Raw genomic sequence first — 21,580 nt, forward strand, 5'->3', positions numbered from 1 at the left:
CTGCATCTGACTTCCCAATACAGCTCTACCCTGTATTCCTCACTTGCACCGTCCCAGGCACACCCGCTAAGTTTCACACAAGTGCCTCTGCTTGGAAGAGCTTGAAAGAAGTCTGGAAAAGTGGTTTCTGTTTTTTCAGGCTTTACACCTGACAGAGTTAGAATGAGCTTCGAGGGGCCAATGGGCAGGCTCCGCTACAGCTCCCACTTACGAGACACATCCCCCTACTCCAGACAAGGCCTGGATTCCCCTAAATGCCTGCATTAGGATACATGCAGATTTTTGCAAATGAACAAATACTTCAAACAGTCTTGCAGTTCTGTTCCCTACTGGCCTGTGGATCTGTTACTGTGGTGTCACTATCTCTGTTTAGCAATACGTGTTTTACGTCTACTTCCCCTTGCTCTTTTTTTCTCTCAAAGGAGTACAAAATAGAGGCATGAGACTTATTTGTGATAAGAGACATAGTTCTCATAAATTTAATAAAAATGAAAACAAAGGCTAAAAACTACTAGCAGTCCCCAAAGAAGTCAACCTATAGCCTCACTGAGACCCTTACTGGGACAAAAGATCAACTGGCTAATCGCACATAAAGAACTCATTTAAATCGCTGAAACTATATCACTGACGACTGAGTCTGATGAACAAAGAGCCCTTGGCAATTTTACCGTCTTGTTTGCCTTTCTGGGAATGAAAACCACCTTGTCATGCGGAAGGCTGTTTTAACTTTTGCACATTATCACTTGGCTGCATTTTCCAGACCCCATGAGTATATGAAATGTATGTATATCTCAGTCTGCAGCGAGAAAGAAGCAAGAGAAAGGGTGTGCAGGGGAGAAGAGGAAGGGGCCATCCGGGGAGCAGAGGAAGGGGCCATCCGGGGAGCAGAGGGAGGGGCCATCCGCGGAGCAGAGGGAGGGGCCATCCGCGGAGCAGAGGGAGGGGCCATCCGCGGAGCCTGCGCTCGCGGCCCCGCCCAGCACGTTCCACACTTTGGCCCATCCTCTGCCAGCCCAGCCCCTGCGGAGGTATCCACGCCTCACCCGGGAAGAAGAAGAGCTCCGGGTCTCAATCCTCAGTACTTCGGTTTTCAATCCTCAGTACTTTTTTCTCCGACTCTTGCTAGTCCTGGGCCCTTGGCTGGCCTGGAGTGAGGTGAGCACGCCATGGAAGATCAGGCAGCCGCTGAAGGGAAGGCCCCTCCGCAGCACAGTGAGGATGGATGGGGTTGGGGAGTGATGGGGGCGTGTGAGAGGCATGAGAGGCTGGTCAGCCTGTGTGGCGTCTGCTGTGTCCAGGGCCCCGTGGGCTGCGCAGAGCTCGACGTCTGTGCTCTGTGTGCTCCCTTCCTTGTTGGCTACAACGAAATCGCCTTTCCTTTTCTGATAGCGAGTCTTCTCACACGTGCACACCTACTTCCCAGGATCATTCCCATGTGAAGGACAGTAGTGATTTCTAAGAGCATAAACTCTCACATTGTTAAGGAAACCGCCAGCGTGTCCCATGAAACAGCGTTTTGTGAACGGCAAGCTACTCGTCCTATTGCTGAATTCACTTTTTTAAAAAAGAAATAGTTGGGAACTTCCCCCAAAAAACAAAAGCTATTTTAAATGGGGGCCAATGGGAATCATGACTGGAACTAGGGGGCCACCGTGTGGTTAAGTGTCAAAAAGTGAGATCCAGAGGTTTTTTTTTCCCCCCTCACATGTTTCTGCAATTAATCTTTTCATACAAAAAAACAGAACCACCAGACAGGACACCAGAACAAAATTTGCCAAAATTCTGTTCAAAATGTTCAGTTGGCCTTCCACGCTGGAATATTTAAGCCAAAGTAGATGCCTGAACCACTATCATCAGCATCACCTGAGGATGAATTAAAAATGTAGGTTTTTAGACCCACCCTAGATCTACTGATTCTGGAACTCTAAGGGTCAGATCAGATCAGATCAGTCACTCAGTCGTGTCCGACTCTTTGTGACCCCATGAATCACAGCACGCCAGGCCTCTCTGTCCATCACCAACTCCCGGAGTTCACTCAGACTCATGTCCATTGAGTCAGTGATGCCATCCAGCCATCTCATCCTCTGTCGTCCCCTTCTCCTCCTGCCCCCACTCCCTCCCAGCATCAGAGTCTTTTCCAATGAGTCAACTCTTCACATGAGGTGGCCAAAGTACTGAAGTTTCAGCTTTAGCATCATTCCTTCCAAAGAAATCCCAGGGCTGATCTCCTTCAGAATGGACTGGTTGGATCTCCTTGCAGTCCAAGGGACTCTCAAGAGTCTTCTCCAATACCACAGTTGAAAAGCATCAATTCTTCGGCGCTCAGCCTTCTTCACAGTCCAACTCTCACATCCATACATGACCACAGGAAAAACCATAGCCTTGACTAGATGGACCTTTGTTGGCAAAGTAATGTCTCTGCTTTTGAATATGCTATCTAGGTTGGTCATAACTTTCCTTCCAAGGAGTAAGCATCTTTTAATTTCATGGCTGCAGTCACCATCTGCAGTGATTTTGGAGCCCAGAAAAATAAAGTCTAACACTATTTCCACTGTTTCCCCATCTATTTCCATGAAGTGGTGGGACTGGATGCCATGATCTTCGTTTTCTAAATGTTGAGCTTTAAGCCAACTTTTTCACTCTCCACTTTCACCTTCATCAAGAGGCTTTTGAGTTCCTCTTCACTTTCTGCCATAAGGGTGATGTCATCTGCATATCTGAGGTTATTGATATTTCTCCCGGCAATCTTGATTCCAGCTTGTGTTTCTTCCAGTCCAGTGTTTCTCATGATGTACTCTGCATAGAAGTTAAATAAACAGGGTGACAACATACAGCCTTGACATACTCCTTTTCCTATTTGGAACCAGTCTGTTGTTCCATGTCCAGTTCTAACTGTTGCTTCCTGACCTGCATACAGATTTCTCAAGAGGCAGATCAGGTGGTCTGGTATTCCCATCTCTTTCAGAATTTTCCACAGTTTATTGTGATCCACACAGTCAAAGGCTTTGGCATAGTCAATAAAGCAGAAATAGATGTTTTTCTGGAACTCTCTTGCTTTTTCCATGACCCAGCGGATGTTGGCAATTTGATACTCTAAGGGTAGGGACAACCATATGAGTTTTAACAAGCTCCCCAGGTGATTCTGTTACCAGTAATATCTGAGATCCACCAGTTTAGACCAGGTAGGTAGAAGAACATATCCTTGGGCTGTGCTAGCGGTCACAGCTAATTGTTTTATTGATTGCAATTATTGTAGAATTCACGAATTCAATCATTCAGCAACTATTGTATTTCATTCATTTAACACATTTATTGCATACTTAAAGAGCAGCAAGAAAGTTCACATGATTGAAGCAGAGCAACCAAGGGGAGGAATGAAAGGAATGAGCTCAGAGAGGCAGGCAGAGGCTGGGAGATGTAGTGTGTCATAGGAGCCACTGGAGAGTACAGAGCTGGGAGGAGATATGATAAGATTGTCTTCTTATCAACAGTAACTCCAGCTACAGATAAAGAACTGACAGTGGTGGAAGGAGGGGACAGATAAGGAGCTCAAGGGAGAGTGGTGAGTTGGACTGGGGTGTGGTGGTGCAGATGTTGGCTCTGGATGGATTTTAAAGGTAGTGTCAACAGGATTTACAGATGAATTGGATATGAGATGAGACCAAGGAACATCTAGGATTACCCCAAGGTTTAGTGCCTGAACAAAACTATATTTATTGAGAAATAATTAAGTGCCTACTAAAGATATACTTTGTCTTACAGTTAAAAAAATCTAATGTTTTAGTAGAAAAGACCAATTAAATGAAGATTATGGGTTGTTTCTCCTTCCAACCAATTTACCTAATTCTTTGTTGGAGTCAAAATATTTCATCATCTTTTATAAAAATGTGTTTTAATTTCAGCAAATAGCCTTGAATTTCAGATAATACTTCTGTACACTGGTGTTTACAATGAAAGTAGGGATCCTACTTGGGTAATCAAGGGCTATTCTTCATACTAGAAGTAGAAGTAGAACTCCTTTATCAATTTGCTACTTTTGTTCTTCCTGCAGTACAAATTAGCAACAATTATGTGTGCCTGCAAACATACATTTTGATATATAATCCAGTCTTCAGTTCAGTCCCTCAGTCCTGTCTGCTTCTTTGCGACCCCATGAATCACAGCATGCCAGGCCTCCCTGTCCATCACCAACTCCCCGAGTCCACCCAAACCCATGTCCACTGAGTCGGTGATGCCATCCTGCCATCTCATCCTCTGTCATCCCCTTCTCCTCCTGCCCTCAATCATTCCCAGCATCAGGGTCTTTTCAAATGAGTCAGCTCTTCACATCAGGTGGCCAAAGTATTGGAGTTTCAGCTGCAAAACATCAGTCCTTCCAATGAACACCCAGGACTGATATCCCTTAGAATGGACTGGCTGGATCTCCTTGCAGTCCAAGGGACTCTCAAGAGTCTTCTCCAACACCACAGTTGAAAAGCATCAATTCTTCGGCACTCAGCTTTCTTTGAGTCCAACTCTCACATCCATACATGACCATTGGAAAAACCAAAGCCTTGACTAGACTTGGACCTTTGTTGGCAAAGTAATGTCTCTGCTTTTTAATATGCTATCTAGGTTGGTCATAACTTTCCTTCCAAGGAGTAAGCGTCTTATAATTTCATGGCTGCAATCACCATCTGCAGTGATTTTGGAGCCCCCCAAAATAAAGTCAGCCACTGTTTCCACTGTTTCCCCATCTATTTCCCATGAAGTGATGGGACGGGATGCCATGATCTTAGTTATCTGAATGCTGAGCTTTAAGCCAACTTTTTCACTCTTCTCTTTCACTTTCATCAAGAGGCTCTTTAGTTCTTCTCTTTCTGCCATAAGGGTGGTGTCATATGCATATCTGAGGTTATTGATATTTCTCCTGGCAATCTTGATTCCAGCTTGTGCTTCCTCCAGTCCAGCATTTCTCATGATGTACTCTGCATGTAAGTTAAAAAACCAGGGTGACAATATACAGCCTTGATATACTCCTTTCCCTATTTGGAACCAGTCTGTTGTTCCACGTCCAGTTCTAACTGTTGCTTCCTGACCTGCATACAGATTTCTCAGGAGGCAGGTCAGGGGTCTTGTATTGCCATCTCTTTAAGAATTTTCCACAGTGTGTGGTGATCCACACAGTCAAAGGCTTTGGCATAGTCAATAAAGCAGAAGTAGATGTTTTTCTGGAACTCTCTTGCTTTTTTGATGATCCAATAGATGTTGGCAATTGATCTCTGGTTCCTCTGCCTTTTCTAAATCTAGCTGGAACATGTGGAAGTTTACAGTTCACAGACTGGTGAAGCCTGGCTTGGAGAATTTTGAGCATTACTTTGCTAGCGCGTGAGATGAGTTCAATTGTGTAGTAGTTTGAGCATTCTTTGGCATTGCTTTCTTTGGAATTGGAATGAAAACTGACCTTTTCCAGTCCTGTGGCCACTGCTGAGTTTTCCAAATTTGCTGGCATATTGAGTGCAGCACTTTCACAGCATCATCTTTCAGGATTTTAAATAGCTCAACTGGAATTCCATCACCTCTACTAGCTTTGTTCGTAGTGGTGCTTCCTAAGGCCCACTTGACTTCACATTCCAGGATGTCTGGCTCTAGCTGAGTGATCACACCATCGTGATTATCTGGGTCCTGAAGATCTTTTTTGTACAGTTCTTCTGTGTATTCTTGCCACCTCTTCTTAACATCTTCTGCTTCTGTTAGGTCCATATCATTTTCTGTCCTTTATCGAGCCCATCTTTGCATGAAATGTTCCCTTGGTATCTCTAATTTTTTTGAAGCTATCTCTAGTCTTTCCCGTATAATGAAAAGGACATCTTTTTTCGGTGTTAGTTCTAAAAGGTCTTGTAGGTCTTCATAGAACCGTTCAACTTCAGCTTCTTCAGCGTTACTGGTTGGGGCATAGACTTGATTACTGTGATATTGAATGGTTTGCCTTGGAAACTAACAGAGATCAGAAAGCATCACTATGAACAAAGCTAGTGGAGGTGATGGAATTCCAGTTGAGCTATTTAAAATCCTGAAAGATGATGCTGTGAAAGTGCTGCACTCAATATGCCAGCAAATTTGGAAAACTCAGCAGTGGCCACAGGACTGGAAAAGGTCAGTTTTCATTCCAGTTCCAAAGAAAGCAATGCCAAAGAATGCTCAAACTACCACACAATTGCACTCATCTCACACACTAGTAAAGTAATGCTCAAAATTCTCCAAGCCAGGCTCCAGCAATATATGAACCGTGAACTTGCTGATGTTCAAGCTGGTTTTAGAAAAGGCAGAGGAATCAGAGATCAAATTGCCAACATCCGCTGGATCATGGAAAAAGCAAGAGAGTTCCAGAAAAATATCTACTTCTGCTTTATTGACTATGCCAAAGCCTTTGACTGTGTGGATCACAATAAACTGTGGAAAATTCTGAAAGAGATGGGAATACCAGACCACCTGATCTGCCTCTTGAGAAATTTGTGTGCAGGTCAGGAAGCAACAGTTAGAACTGGACATGGAACAACAGACTGGTTCCAGATAGGAAAAGGAGTATGTCAAGGCTGTATATTGTCACCCTGCTTATTTCACTTATATACAGAGTACATCATAAGAAACACTGGACTGGAAGAAACACAAGCTGGAATCAAGATTGCCGGGAGAAATATCAATAACCTCAGATATGCAGATGACACCACCCTTATGGCAGAAAGTGAAGAGGAACTCAAAAGCCTCTTGATGAAAGTGAAAGTGGAGAGTGAAAAAGTTGGCTTAAAGCTCAACATTCAGAAAACGAAGATCATGGCATCCAATCCCATCAGTTCATGGGAAATAGATGGGGAAACAGTGGAAATAGTGTCAGATTTTATTTTTTGGGCTCCAAAATCACTGCAGATGGTGACTGCAGCCATGAAATTAAAAGACGCTTACTCTTTGGAAGGAAAGTTATGACCAACCTAGATAGCGTATTCAAAAGCAGAGACATTACTTTGCCAACAAAGGTCCATCTAGTCAAGGCTATGGTTTTTCCTGTGGTCATGTATGGATGTGAGAGTTGGACTGTGAAGAAGGCTGAGCGCCGAAGAATTGATGCTTTTCAACTGTGGTATTGGAGAAGACTCTTGAGAGTCCCTTGGACTGCAAGGAGATCCAACCAGTCCATTCTGAAGGAGATCAGCCCTGGGATTTCTTTGGAAGGAATGATGCTAAAGCTGAAACTTCAGTACTTTGGCCACCTCATGTGAAGAGTTGACTCATTGGAAAAGACTCTGATGCTGGGAGGGAGTGGGGGCAGGAGGAGAAGGGGACGACAGAGGATGAGATGGCTGGATGGCATCACTGACTCAATGGACATGAGTCTGAGTGAACTCCGGGAGTTGGTGATGGACAGAGAGGCCTGGCGTGCTGCGATTCATGGGGTTGCAAAGAGTCGGACACAACTGAGCGACTGAACTGAACTGAATTAGTCTTTCCCATTCTATTGTTTTCCTCTATTTCTTTGCATTGACCGCTAAGGAGGGCTTTCTTATCCTTGCTATTCTTTGGATCTCTGCATTCAGATGGGTATATCTTCCCTTTTATCCTTTGCCTTTCACTTCTCTTCTTTCACAGCTATTTGTAAGGCCTCCTCAGGCAGCCATTTTGCCTTTCTGCATTTCTTTTTTCTTGGGGATGATATTGATTACTGCCTCCTGTACAATGTAACGAACCTCTGTCCATAGTTCTTCAGGCACTCTGTGTATCAGATCTAATCCCTTGAATCTATTTGTCACTTCCACTGTATAATGCAAGGGGTTTGATTTAGGTCATACCCAAATGGTCTTGTGGTTTTCCCTACTTTCTTCAATTTAAGTCTGAATTTGACAATAAGGAGTTCATGATCTGAGCCACAGTCAGCTCCCAGTCTTGTTTTGCTAACTGTATAGAGCTTCTCCATCTTTAGCTGCAAAGAATATAATCAATCTGATTTCTGTATTGACCATCTGGTGATATCCATGTGTAGAGTCTTCTCTTGTGTTGTTGGAAGAGGGTGTTTGCTATGACCCGTGTGTTCTCTTGGCAAAACTCTATTAGCCTTTGCCCTGCTTCATTCTGTACTCCAAGGCCAAATTTGCCTGTTATTCTCTGTATTTCTTGACTCCCTACTTTTGCATTCCAGTCACCTATAATGAAAAGAACATCTTTTTGGGCTGTTAGTTCTAGAAGGTCTTGTAGGTCTTCATAGAACCGTTCAACTTCAGCTTCTTCAGCGTTACTGGCTGGGGCATAGACTTGGATTACCGTGATGTGGAATGGTTTGCCTTGGAAACAAACAGAGATAGTTCTGTCGTTTTTGAGACTGCATCCAAGTGCTGTATTTCGGGCTCTTTTGTTGACTATGATGGCTACTTCATTTCTTCTAAGGGATTCTTGCCCACAGTAGTAGATATAATGGTCATCTGAGTTAAATTCACCCATTCCAGTCCATTTTAGTTAACTGATTCCTAAAATGTCAATGTTCAATCTTGCCATTTCCTGTTTGACCATTTCCAGTTTGCCTTGATTCATGGACCTGACATTCCAGGTTCCTATGCAATATTGCTCTTTACAGGATCGGACTTTACTTCCATTACCAGTCACATCCACAACTGGGTATTGTTTATGCTTTGGCTCTGTCTCTTCAGTCTTTCTGGAGTTATTTCTCCACTGATCTCCAATAGTATATTGGGCACCTATCAACCTGAGGAGTTCATCTTTCAGTGTCCTATCTTTTTGCCTTTTCATTTTATTCATGGGATTCTCAAGGCAAGACTACTGAAGTGGTTTGCCATTCCCTTCTCCAGTGGACTGCGTTTTGTCAGAACTCTCCACCATGACCCGTCCATCTTGGGTGGCCCTACATGGCATGGCTCATAGTTTAACTGAGTTAGACAGGCTGTGGTCCATGTGATCAGATTGGTTAGTTTTCTGTGATGGTGGCTTTCAGTCTGTCTGCCCTCTGGTGGAGAAGAATAAGAGGCTTATGGAAACTTCCTGATAGGATAGACTGACTGAGGGGGATACTGAGTCTTGTTCTGATGGGCCAGGCCATGCTCAGTAAATCTTTAATCCAATTTTCTATTGATGGGCAGGGCTGTGTTCCCTCCCTGTTGTTTGACCTGAGACCAAAGTGTGGTGGAGGTAATGAAGATAATGGCGACCTCCTTCAAAAGGTCCCATGCAGGCACTGCTGCATTCAGTGCCCTCAGCCCTGCATCAGGCCATCACCAACCCATGCTTCCACCAGAGACTCCTGGATACCCCTGGGCAAGTCTGGGTCAGTCTCTTGTGGGGTCACTGCCCCTTTCTCCTGGGTCCTGGTGCACATGAGGTTTTATTTGTGCCCTCCAAGAGTTGATTTCCCAGTCCTGTGTAAGTTCTTGTGGCTCTATGGTGGGGTTAATGGCCACCTTCTCCAGGAGGGCTTATGCCATACCCAGGTCTACTGCCCCCAGGGCCTCTGCCCCTGCAGCAGTCCACTGCTGACCTGCACCTCCACAGGAGACACTCAAACACAGTTCTGTCCCAGAGCCAAGGTTTGAGAGACAAGTAATACCTTCCCCCTTTCCTTTCTTCACCATCTCCAGAAACCAAAACTCTTCCCCAAGTAGTGGCCTGGGGGTTCCTGCAGACCCGTTTCCCGGTTACTTCCAAGTGAAGACAAAGGCTGAACTGAAGACTAGGAGCTCTGGAAGCAGACAGACCAGCCAAAGCCCAGCTTTACCTCACTGCTGTGTGACTCTGAGCAGGATTATCATCTTACCCAGGAGAGCAGCATTTCCAAATGGCAGGCCGCCAGCAGGTCCAGAGCCTCACCCCACAGTGTTCATCCTCGGACAGACACATTCCCTGCCATAAATGTTTCAGTATCTATTTCTAACAGGTAAGGACTCTTAAAAAAAAAAAATCCCCCCATTTCCATTATTATATCTTTAAAAAAATAGTTTTAAAATATTTCTCTGACTTCTAATCAGAGTTTAAATTTCCAGTCACTTCATAAAATTATAACTTTTATTTATTCATTTACTTGCTTGGCCACTTGGCATGCAAGATCTTTGTTCCCCATCAAGGCATGAAACCTGTGCCCCCTACAGTGGAAGCACAGAGTGAATCCTAACAACTGAGCCACCAGGAAATTCCCAAATTACAACGTTTAAAAGTTTTATTTGATTTAGGATCTATCTCAGGTCCACACGGATACTGATTGATCTGTCCTTAAGTGCCCCGTCCCCCTCACCTCTGCCCCATATAATACTTGTTCACCGAAATAAATTTGTTGAACACAACAGGGGTTTTGGCCAGGAGAGTTTCCCACAGTCTGGATTTTGCCAATTACAGCTCTATGGTGGCATCATATATCATATTTCTCTTGCCTCACCTTTGAATTTCTTATAAATTGTGTGTTGGAACTATAGGTGTATTCAGATTCAGGTTCAATGTTTTTGCAAGATAACTTCCTAAACACTGTAGTAGCAGGAGGTTCTTCATGTCTGGCAGGGTCTTTTGGTTATGACAAGGGATGTTGACACTCAATGCCTAGATCCTTTAATGTATAAGGGCTTATCAAATGGTGATAGTCTAATTCCCCTGTTATACACTGAAACACCTTTCATTTACTATCTGGTTACCCAGCGGTACAGTTCAGAAAAATGGGATAAATACTTGATTCCTTCTATGTACTGGTTTTCAAAGCACAAAATTGACTTCCGAGCATCCTCTAATGAGGAACAATAAACTTCTTTTTAGTAACATTGTTAACGTGTCACTAAATATATTTTAATCCATTGCAGTTTTTATCTTTATTGATGCTGAAATCATCCCATCTTTTGCCAGAGGGAGGCTTCTCAAGTTGGCCCTTGGGTCCTTTGGGGATGACCCAAGTCATCTTTGAAAAACCGCCTTACTCCCTGGAGAATTCCATGGACAGAGGAGCCTAGTGGGCTACAGTCCATGGGGTCACAAAGAGTCAGACATGACTAAGCAACTAACACTTTCACTTTACTCCCTGGTATGATAAGAACTTCCAGGCCCATCTTATATTTCCCAGAGCCAACAATTTCTCCCAGGACTACTGGTTCCTTTTAGTAGGAAATGGTATTTTAAGATGTATTAATCATGCTTGAATTTTATGATACTTTGACATCTTGGGGAGTCTTGGTGACTGGGAGAAGACTGCCTCTCCCAGGGCTAGCTAATTCCAAAAATAACGGCCAACTCCCCTGCAAGTGTACCTCTCACATGCAAAACAAGCAACCCTAAGTCCAAAGCTCCAACCACCACCTTTATCTGTCACACACCAGGCCTGTATTTCCCCTGCCCAAAGTCAACCCAGGGCCAGAACCAGACAACTAGAGACCATCTTAGAACCCAGAGACCACCAACATTGTTCAGACTATTCAATCCTAAACTGTTTATCCTTCTCTGCCTTGCCTTTCCTACAGAAAACACAACAAAGGCTCTGAACCACGCTGTCTCCTCACTCCTTATGTCTTCTGACGAAACCTGGTGTTTCCCCACGTGGCCCAGCATGGTGTGGCATGCCCTGCTCTTGGAAAATGTGAGTAATAAATTCTTTTAATGGCATTACCTCTCTGTGTCATCACTCAGTCACCTCCATGAATTAATATCCTATGGGTATGTTTTAATACAAGGCCACAATCTGGAGGCTAGGAATGCTCATTACTGGTACAGGGTTGGTCATTATTTCTAGGTCTTTTCCATGGACAGAGCTAAGAAACACATTCTGAATTCATCCCAATAGTTCCTGTTCAAAATCAGGACCTTAGGGATTTTACTTGACCCCTTCTGTCTTATACCCATATCCTCTTTCTCCCACACTGAGAAATCTGTCTTCCATTTATACTGGGAGTGACATAATTCCAATTTCACATATTGTATTATTATACTACAACAAATGTACAGCAATCTCAGAATAACACTTCTGCTAGCAAAAATACGATCGTACAGCTTAATATTCATTTACTTTTGGCTATGCTAGGTCTTTGTTGTTGCACGCAGGTTTCCTCTAGTTGTGGCAGGTGGGGGCTGCTGTCCAGTTGCGGGGCATGGGCTTCTCATTGCAGTGACTTGTTGCATAGCATGGGCTTAGTAACTGTGGTGCACGGCTTCAGTTGCTCCATGTGTGGAATCTTCCCAGACCAGGGATCAAATCCATGCCCCCTGCATTGGCAGATGAATTCTCAACCACTGGATTACCAGGAAAGTCCACACAGCTTAATAATTTTATTTTGGCCATTCTTTTTTGTCCTGAGAGTATATCCAATCAGGAATGTACCCTTAAATTACTGTTTTTCAGTCATTTAGAAGAGTTCCTCCTCTGGGGAGTTATCCAGTTTGAGTTATCCCCGAAACTGATCTGTTTTACTGCATTTTTTATTTTATGGTTGACTTTAAAATTTTGGATTCTTTGGGATTGCAAAGAATTGGACACGACTGAGCAACTAAAACACACACACACACACTTCATAATTACGCATATTATTCACATGGCTCCAAAGTCAAATCTAGATATGAAGTTATGTTCAGAGAAGTCCGACTTTGCTCTCTGTCTTCCTCCTCCCAGAGGACCCTGTTCCCTCTGTCCCATAGGTGTGTGCATGCTCAGTCACTCAGTCATGTCTGACTCTTTGAGACCTCATGGAGCCTACCAGGCTCCTTTGTCCATGGGATTTTCCAGGAAAGAATACTGGACTGGGTTACACGCCCTCCTCGACCCAGGGATCGAACCTGTACCTCCTGCATCAGCAGATGGATTCTTTACTGCTAAGCCACTGGGAAGCCCCATCCCCATGGGTAACCATTTTTAAATTTTATTGGTTATTTTTCCATCACTTGGCTTTTAAATATAAGTGTGTGTGTGTATATATATGTAATCTATACATTTATGTATTTAATATTTTATACATTTTTTTATGGTTGTACACCTTTCTCTACCTTGCTTTTTTCTCACTTCACCATACATGCTGGAGACCACACCATGGTAGCATTTAGACATATTCTTTATTTCTTTCAGGTGGATAGCTGCCAACTGTAATTGAGTTTTTGGTTTACCATGTGCCAGGCACTGTGCTGAGTGGCTTACACAGATTATCCCATTTAATCCTCAGAACAACCCAGTGAGGCTGGCACTACTACAATTACCATTTTACAAATGAGAAATTAAAAGTTAAGAGACTGGTCACCCAGCCGAAAAGCAGTGAATACTTTTTTAGGATAGAAACCGGAAGTGGGTAAACTTTAGGCCAACATTATCCATGTATTTCTTTGTCTCTTGTGCTTAGTCGCTCAGTCACGTTTGATTCTTTGCGACCCCATGGACTGTAGCCCACCAGGCTCCCCTGTCCATGGGGATTCTCCAGGCAAGAATACTGGGGTGGATTGCCGTACTTTCCTCCAGGGGATCTTTCCAATCCAGGGATCGAACCCAGGTCTCCTGCATTGCGGGCAGATTCTTTACTGTCTAAGCCACCAGAGAAGCCCATCTTTCTCTCTAGTTAGACATAAAGATAGAGAAGTTAGACATAAAGATAGAGAGACCATTTATACAGTGAATTTGTAGACATCAGTGCCCCAAAATACTTAGAGGTCCTGAATGACTTGTAAACAAGAATTCATGGAGAAGTTTCCATGGATTCAGGGGGCCTCTCAGGCAGGCACAAAATTTAGATAGACATAGATCCATAAAGTAACTTGAAAACCATTTTAGATCTTTTCTGGCATGTGAAAAAAAGTGACCAATCTATTGTGTAGATTAATTATATATATAAATGAGGTAACTTGGAATCAATGAGAAATCAAAGTAGATAAAAGTCATTGTGGAATTGTCAGATCTTCAGACACAAAATGAGAGCTGTGTCTACGGACATGCTCCACCTTATTCTCCACTGTGTTGTTGTTCTTTGTTTTCTCACAGGAGAGTCTCTTTCTGCCATCAGCTGTAGCTAGCCCCCACCCCAGGGCAGGTGCCAACTGCAGAGAAAGGGTGCAGCGAATGGCTGGTGGGGCTAAGAAGATACCGCCAAATGGTGTATGTCCCAGGCCTTGTAATGCTTTGTCTCCTAGTTATTTGTATGATTCAGTTCAGTTCAGTTCAGTTCAGTCGCTCAGTCGTGTCCGACTCTTTGCAACCCCATGAATTGCAGCACGCCAGGTCTCCCTGTCCATCACCAACTCCCAGAGTTTACTCAAACTCATATCCATCGAGTCAGTGATGCCATCGAGTCAGTGATGCCATCCAGCCATCTCATCCTCTGTCGTCCTCTTCTCCTCCTGCCCCCACTCCCTCCCAGCATCAGAGTCTTTTCCAATGAGTCAACTCTTCACATGAGGTGGCCAAAGTACTGGAGTTTCAGCTTTAGCATCAGTCCTTCCAATGAACACCCTGGACTGATCTCCTTTAGAATGGACTGGTTGGATCTCCTTGCAGTCCTAGGGACTCTCAAGAGTCTTCTCCAACACCACATTTCAAAAGCATCAATTCTTCGGCACTCAGCTTTCTTCACAGTCCAACTCTCACATCCATACATGACCACTGGAAAAACCATAGCCTTGACTAGACAGACCTTTGTTGGCAAAGTAATGTCTCTGCTTTTGAATATGCTGTCTAGGTTGGTCATAACTTTCCTTCCAAGGAGTAAGCATCTTTTAATTTCATGGCTGCAGTCACCATCTGCAGTGATTTTGGAGTCCAAAAAAATAAAGTCTGACACTGTTTCCCCTGTTTCCCCATCTATTTTCTATGAAGTGATGGGACCGGTTGCCATGATCTTAGTTTTCTGAATGTTGAGCTTTAAGCCAACTTTTCACTCTCCTTTTTCACTTTCATCAAGAGGCTTTTTAGTTCCTCTTCACTTTTATTCCCACCTTAAGAGATTGTTGGGAAATTTAGGCAGGCCCTCATACACTTGCTTCTGTAAACCTTCCCCCATCTCTGTGTAGCTAGTGGATCAGGGCGGGCACTTGACCCAAAGGAAGCCAATTACTCTTGTTGGAATTTGCAGTTAGGACCTGAGATGTGTTGAGGCCTCTGCTGGATACTCCAGATTCCCACCTCCATCAGCATGGCTCTGTTCAGGCCAGCTGCTGAGGAGTTCCTCTGCTTTCTTCTTTCACCTCCTACCACCCATTAATAAGTCACTCCTGCTGATTTTACCTCTAAACTAGATCTCAGATTCACTTGGTTCTTCCACCCCACTGTTGGCACCTATCTCTCTGCCATCTCTCACCTGGACAATTGCAGCAGGTTCCAGATTCATGTCCCCTTTTTCTTGCGTGATCTTCAGATATGAGTTGGAGTAAGGCTCACTTCTGCTTAAAGTCCTTCAGTGGCTCCTCTCTGCACCCAGAACAGAATCCACACCCTTATCCAGGAACCCTTGCCACCTCTCCTGCCTCATCCCTGCAGCTGTGCCCCTTGCCCACCTCATTCCATCCACGGGCCTCGTATAGGTTCCCCATGCACCTGGTGCTTACCCACTCACAAGCCTGTGCCCATCTGGATGCCTGGAGCTCATGATCTCCCTGTCCTTGTTGGTTCCTCATCTCTCTGCTGCTGCTGCTAAGTCACTTCAGTCGTGTCCAACTCTGTGTGACCCCATAGACAGCAGCCCACCAGGCTCCCCCGTCCCTGGGATTCTCCAGGCAAGAACACTGGAGTGGGTTGCCATTGCCTTCTCCAGTGCATGAAAGTGAAAAGTGAAAGGGAAGCCGCTCAGTCATGTCTGACTCTTCTCGACCCCATGAACTGCAGCCCACCAGGCTCCTCCATCTATGGGATTCTCCAGGCAAGAGTACTGGAGTGAGGTGCCTTTCTCACTAATGTCACCTCCTCCGAGGAGCTTTCCCTGACCACACAATCTGAAGTTTTTCTCTCAACACCTCATTTGTCTCTTTTCTGGCACTTAGCATAATGTTTAATTATTTTTTATTTGTGTATTTAATTGTCTCCCTGGCTCAGTGGTAAATAATCTGCCTCCTGATGCAGGAGACTCGGGTTTGATCCCTGGGTCAGGAAGATCCCCTGGAAAAGAAAGTGTTAACCCACTCCACTGTTCTTGCCTGGGAAATCCCATGGACCAGGGATCCAGGCGGGCTACAGTCCACAGGGTCTCAAAAAGTCAGACACGACTTAACAACAACCACTTTTGAAAGGGATAATGGGATTTAAAACTAAAGTTGCTGTTTGGATTATAACTCATAAATCCATTTTTTTTCAGCTTACAGTTAGATTAATAATGCTGATAACAGTTTACTTCCTATTAATAAGGCATTTTCTTTTCTCCAGATAATAGAGGTTTACTGTCCATTAACACTTTACAGGGAAGATCTGTGCCTTCAGTCAGATTTGCCCTTTTCAAATGGGTCAGTGTTCTCATTTTTTGGTTTTGTTTTTGTTTATTTGTTTTAAAGAAATGAAGGGTAGGGAAGAGCTTTGGTAGAAAGTTCCAGGAAATCGCTTGAGTTCTGTTAAATGTTCTCTGTTTTCTAAGTGCATTTTCAGAAACAAAAAGTACTTCAAGCCCTTAGGGAACTGAGTTTTGCAGCTGACTCTGCACCTGGTCAGATATATCAGTCAGCATCCTGGAAGGAAAACTTCCCTTGATTAGGTCAAGGCCTAAACCCCTATAGTGGTACCCCTATATCCTCCCACCAAGCTGAGTCCCCCACTATACAAGTCAGGATGCTTTTAAAAGGCAGAGTCCAGTACAGGGAAGATGCTCCATAGATGTTTGGCAGATCAATACTGTACTCCCACCCCATTAGTATGGGCTCCCCTGGTGGCTCAGTGGTAAAGAATCCACCTTTAATGTAGGAGATGTGAGTTCGAGCCCTGGGTTGGGAATATCCCCTGGAGAAGGAAATGGCAACCCACTCCAGTATTCTTGCCTGGAAAATCCCATGGACAGAGGAGCCTGGCAGGCTACCGTCCATGGGGTCGCAAAAGAGTCCCACACTACTGAGAGACTTCACTCACTGGGGGAGCTTTTTGCACTGAATAGACTCCACCTTATGGCCATCTTTGAGAACTGCACCACTGCCCAAGGGCAGCAGAATCATCACCCCTTCTTTTGTAGTTCTTATACCTCTTGATGTCGTTTAGTCACTGAGACCTGTCTGACTCTTTTGTGACCCCATGGACTGCAACCGTGAAGCTCCTCTGTCCATGGGATTTCCCAGGCAAGAAAACTGGAGTGGGTTGCCATTTCCTTGTCTAGAGTATCTTTCCGACTCAGGGACTGAACCCACATCTCCTGCATTGCTGGCAGATTAGCCATCAGGGAAGCCCTCACATATTTCTAGGTCTCTTTAAAAATCCCATGGGCGGAGGAGCCTGGTAGGCTACAGTCCATGGGGTCACAGAGTCGGACACGACTGAGCGACTTCACTTTCACTTCACTTTAAAAAGTACACCATGATAGGACTTCTCTGGCAGTCCAGTGGTTAAGATTCTGTGTGGGCTTCCACTGCAGGGGACTCGGGCTCCATCTCTGGTCAGGGAACTAAGATCCTATATTCTGCACATCTCCTCCCCCACCCTCACCCCCAAAAGTACACCCAGTCTACTGCATGGAATCTCATGCAGACAGCTTAAAAACAATTTCTCTCAAACCATATATATTCTTTATTCTCCAAGTCTCTACATCTTCTTCTATCTATATAATTGGTTTTCTTTAATTTCTTCAAAGCCACAATAGGACAGTGCTTTAAAAACACTTTCACATTTAATCCTTTCAGTAGTCCTGGAGACTGATGTATATTACTATGACCATTTCACAAGTGAGGAAATCTAGGAATGTGGGCTCAAGAGTTTCAGTAACTTGCCCAAGGCCACACAGCTAATTAGGGATGTGGCGGGGCGGGGTGGGGGTGGAATTTGAACTAGGTCAATTAAATACATAACCCAGACTTTCCAGCAGACTTCACTGCCCCCTGATTAACAGGATTTTCATCTACCCACATTTTGAAATTGGAAAATAGTAAAATGCTCTTTGTTACTCTATCTCTCCTTCACAGATAGGCAGAGAAGGTTTACTGATACCACCTCCTAAATGACGCTAGAATTTGTCCCTTCCTTTTTCCCCACTGCTATAATCTTACTTTGGTCCTTCCTCACATCTCATGTAAAATACTACAATAGCCTTCTAACAAGTTTCCATTCCCCGCCCCTCCATCCCCACCCCACTGGGGAAAGGTCCTAGTGGGGTGTTTTTTTGGGGGGGGGCTGCCCTGCATCTTAGTTATGGCATGTGAACTCTTAGTTGCAACATTTGGGATCTAGTTTCCTGACCAGGAATTGAACCCGTGCCGCTATGGCTCAGATGATAAAGAATCTACCTGCAATGCAGGAGACCCAGGTTCAGGAAGATCCCCTGGAGAAGGGAATGGCTACCCACGCCAGTATTCTTGGCTGGAGAATTCCATGGACAGAGGAGCCTGGCAGGCTATAGTCCGTGAGGTTGTAAAAGAGTCGGACTTGACTGAGCAACTAATACTAACTAACCCCTGCACTGGGAATGTGCAGTTTTAGCCACCAGACTACCAGGGAAGTCCCGGTCCTAGTTTTAAATTCTAAATCTGAAAGTCACAGACCATCCAGAGGACATTTAAGCCATATATACCAAGAGCCTTAAAAATGACTGTACCCTTTCAATCAGTAATTCTTCTACTTCTGTGAATCTACCTTTCACAAAGAATCTGGTGGGTGGAGAAAGCTTAAGTGCACAAAGATGATCAGGGCAGTATTACTGACGTAGTACATTCATCCCCTCCAAGTTTTTAAAAACCCCATTATGGAATAAAGTATCAAGTTATATCAAGTTACTTTCAACTCCCAACAATAAGAAAATCTGTCTCATGCCATCTTTGGGAGGTCCTTGGAAGACTGTGGTTATGAGTCCTCCCTGGTCACTGCCAAGGCCCCCAGTCTCCATTTACCTGGTTCTCTCAGGTCTGTTGTTGTTTGTTAAGTCTCTCATTGTGTCCAACTCTTTGTGACCCCATAGACTACAGCCTGCCAGGCTGCAGCCTGCCAGGCTTCCCTGTCCTCCACCATCTCCCAGGATTTGCTCAAACTCACGTCCATTGAGTCAATGATGCCATCCAACCACCTCAACCTCTGTCATCCCCTTCTCCTTCTGCTCTCAATCTTTCCCAGCATCAGGATCTTTTCCAATGAGTTGGCTCTTCTCATTAGGTGGCCAAAGTACTGGAGCTTCAGCATCAGTCCTTCCAAGGAATATTCAGCGTTGATTTCCTTTAGGATTGACCGGTTTTATCTCCTTCCAGTCCAAGGAACTCTCAAGAGTCTCCGCCAGCACCACAGTTCAAAAGCATCAATTCTTCAGCGCTGTGTAACTATCACATCTGCACATGACTACTGGAAAAACCATAGCTTTGACAATCTGGACCTTTGTCAGCAAAGTGATGTCTCTGTTTTTTAATATGTCTAGGTTTGTCATAGCTTTTCTTTCAAGGAGCAAGCGTCTTTTAAACTTCACAGTCAACTGTCCTCAGTGACTTTCGAGCCCAAGAAAATAAAGTCTGTCACTGTCTCCACTTTTTCCCCATCTATTAGCCATGAAGTGATGGGACTGGATGCCGTGATCTTAGGTTTTTGAATGTTGAGTTTTAAGCCCGCTTTTTCACTCTCCTCTTTCACCCTCATCAAGAGGCTCTTTAGTTCTTCGGTCTAACAGCCACTAGCTTCCATGTCACCCTCAGGGCATGTGGAAGTTTGGTGAGGTTGGAGACCCCTCACTGTTCCCTCTGAGGTCTGGCCAGGCCCTGAGAGGAGGGGGTAAGGAGTTGTCAGGGAGGAGAGCGTAGGTCCTGGCTGTCGCAGGAGCCTGGACCCTTACCCTGGCCAGAGGACATCTTTAATTTTGGAGAAAATCCACAAGTCCCTCAGCTCAGGTTTCCCTCAGAGCCATTTCCTGTCTCTTCTCCCCACTGTACACTCAGTCACCTCAGTGGGGTAGACTTTGAAAACAAAGCCAGGAAGGGAATGTTTTTCAGCTGCTTCTTTCATGTCACCACAAACCTCCCCTGAGGAAAGTAAACACAGGGCCTGCTACCTGCTTGAGGAAGGGGAAGAGGGCAAAATGGTTGAAAAATAGATATATTACAACAATAACCCTCTGCTTTTCCAGTCTCTTCCATGCCTGTGGAAATCTCTTTCCTGTCTGTAGCTTTTGTTATTTCACATTTGTTGATCTAAAACAAATAGACGGGGACTTCCTTGGCACTCCAGTCTAGTGCTTAGGACTTTGCCTTCCAATGCAGGGGGTATGTGTTCACTCCCTGGTGGGGGAGCTAAGATCCCACATGCCTCCTGGCCCTAAAACCAAAACATAAAAAAGAAACAATATTGTAACAAATTAAATAAAGATTTTTCAAAACAGGCCACATTTTTCAAAAACTTTTAAAAAATAGACTGCCAGATATTTCTCCAGTAAAGATGGGTTTATTTGGGATCAACTGAAATTTGAAAGGCAGGGGTCTTCAACTCTGTCATGCAAATTCCCCACCTTAAGGGAAGGAGATTGTTTTTCAGAGGGGCAAAGGCACGGGAGAGCGCTGTAGTAAACAGAGTCCTTGACTTTTCCTTGCCAGGAAAGAAAAGGTGTCTTTTCTTCTTTCTGTTGGGCTCTGCTATGGTTGCAGGGCATGAGTCAGCCCCCATTCTGGTCTCTAAACTCTATTTACTTGAGGTTTCTGCTTAATAATCTTAACATATCTCCATGTCATTTTCACCTCCAGCTCTGACTTCTGAACTTCCTCTATATGTCTCCAACTAACCACAAATCAGCACCACTAGACACCTCACCTTCACTTTATGTCCAAAGTTAACCATTTCCCCCAAGTCAGCTTTCTCTGTGCATGTCTTCTTTCTGTCAGCGAGATGGAGTACACAGGCCAAGTGAAGTTCCTTCCCTGACGCTACACCCTCCTAGAAGCCTCAAGACGCCTGCTGGCACCCCCGGTTTAGCAGCTCTTTTGTAGAAGTTGTTCCATCTGGTACCACTTCAGAGGCGAATGAATGGACTGTTACCGCCAAATAAAAATTGTCAGTCGCCCTCTGGTTCTACAAGAATGAAGTCATTGGCCACTGCAGTCTCTGACTTTCAGCACATCCTTCAAGTTCAGGGTGGGCATTAGGAATGAAGCACTCTGTGCTCTGGGAAAAATTGGCAGGACAGGCCTTCAGTTAGATATTTTCAGGAGGAGTTTTCATGAGCCCAATTTCTGACATCTCATACCTAGAAAAGCACTAAAATCGTTACCAGAGACATCTGTCCCTCCTGACTGAAGCAACCTTCTGCCAAAATGTGTGCTTAAGTACAAGTGACCCCTTCACTAAGCTCACGTATGTCCTGACTTCCTCCCCCACCTCTTCAGAGCAGTGCCTCAGAGCTCTCCGAGAGGCTGTTTCCCAGGCTAGCGTCCTCATTTTGCCCTAAATAAAACTGAACTCACGATTCTCACATTGTGCAGGTTTCCCCAGTGGCTCAGTGGCAAAGAATCTACCTGA

At 44.5% G+C, this 21,580-nt stretch overlaps 1 long non-coding RNA gene across 1 annotated transcript; it reads left to right on the forward strand.

Annotated features, from left to right (window-relative positions):
* Window positions 1-977: 977 nt before the first annotated feature.
* On the forward strand, window positions 978-21,124 carry LOC112578203. The gene is made up of 4 exons (XR_003102538.3): window positions 978-1,155; window positions 9,618-9,913; window positions 11,472-11,587; window positions 20,947-21,124. It is a non-coding gene; the product is annotated as an uncharacterized LOC112578203 (long non-coding RNA).
* The last annotated feature ends 456 nt before the right edge of the window (window positions 21,125-21,580 follow it).

The sequence above is a fragment of the Bubalus bubalis genome, chromosome 12 (assembly GCF_019923935.1).
Source record: "Bubalus bubalis isolate 160015118507 breed Murrah chromosome 12, NDDB_SH_1, whole genome shotgun sequence".
Lineage (NCBI taxonomy): Eukaryota > Metazoa > Chordata > Mammalia > Artiodactyla > Bovidae > Bubalus > Bubalus bubalis.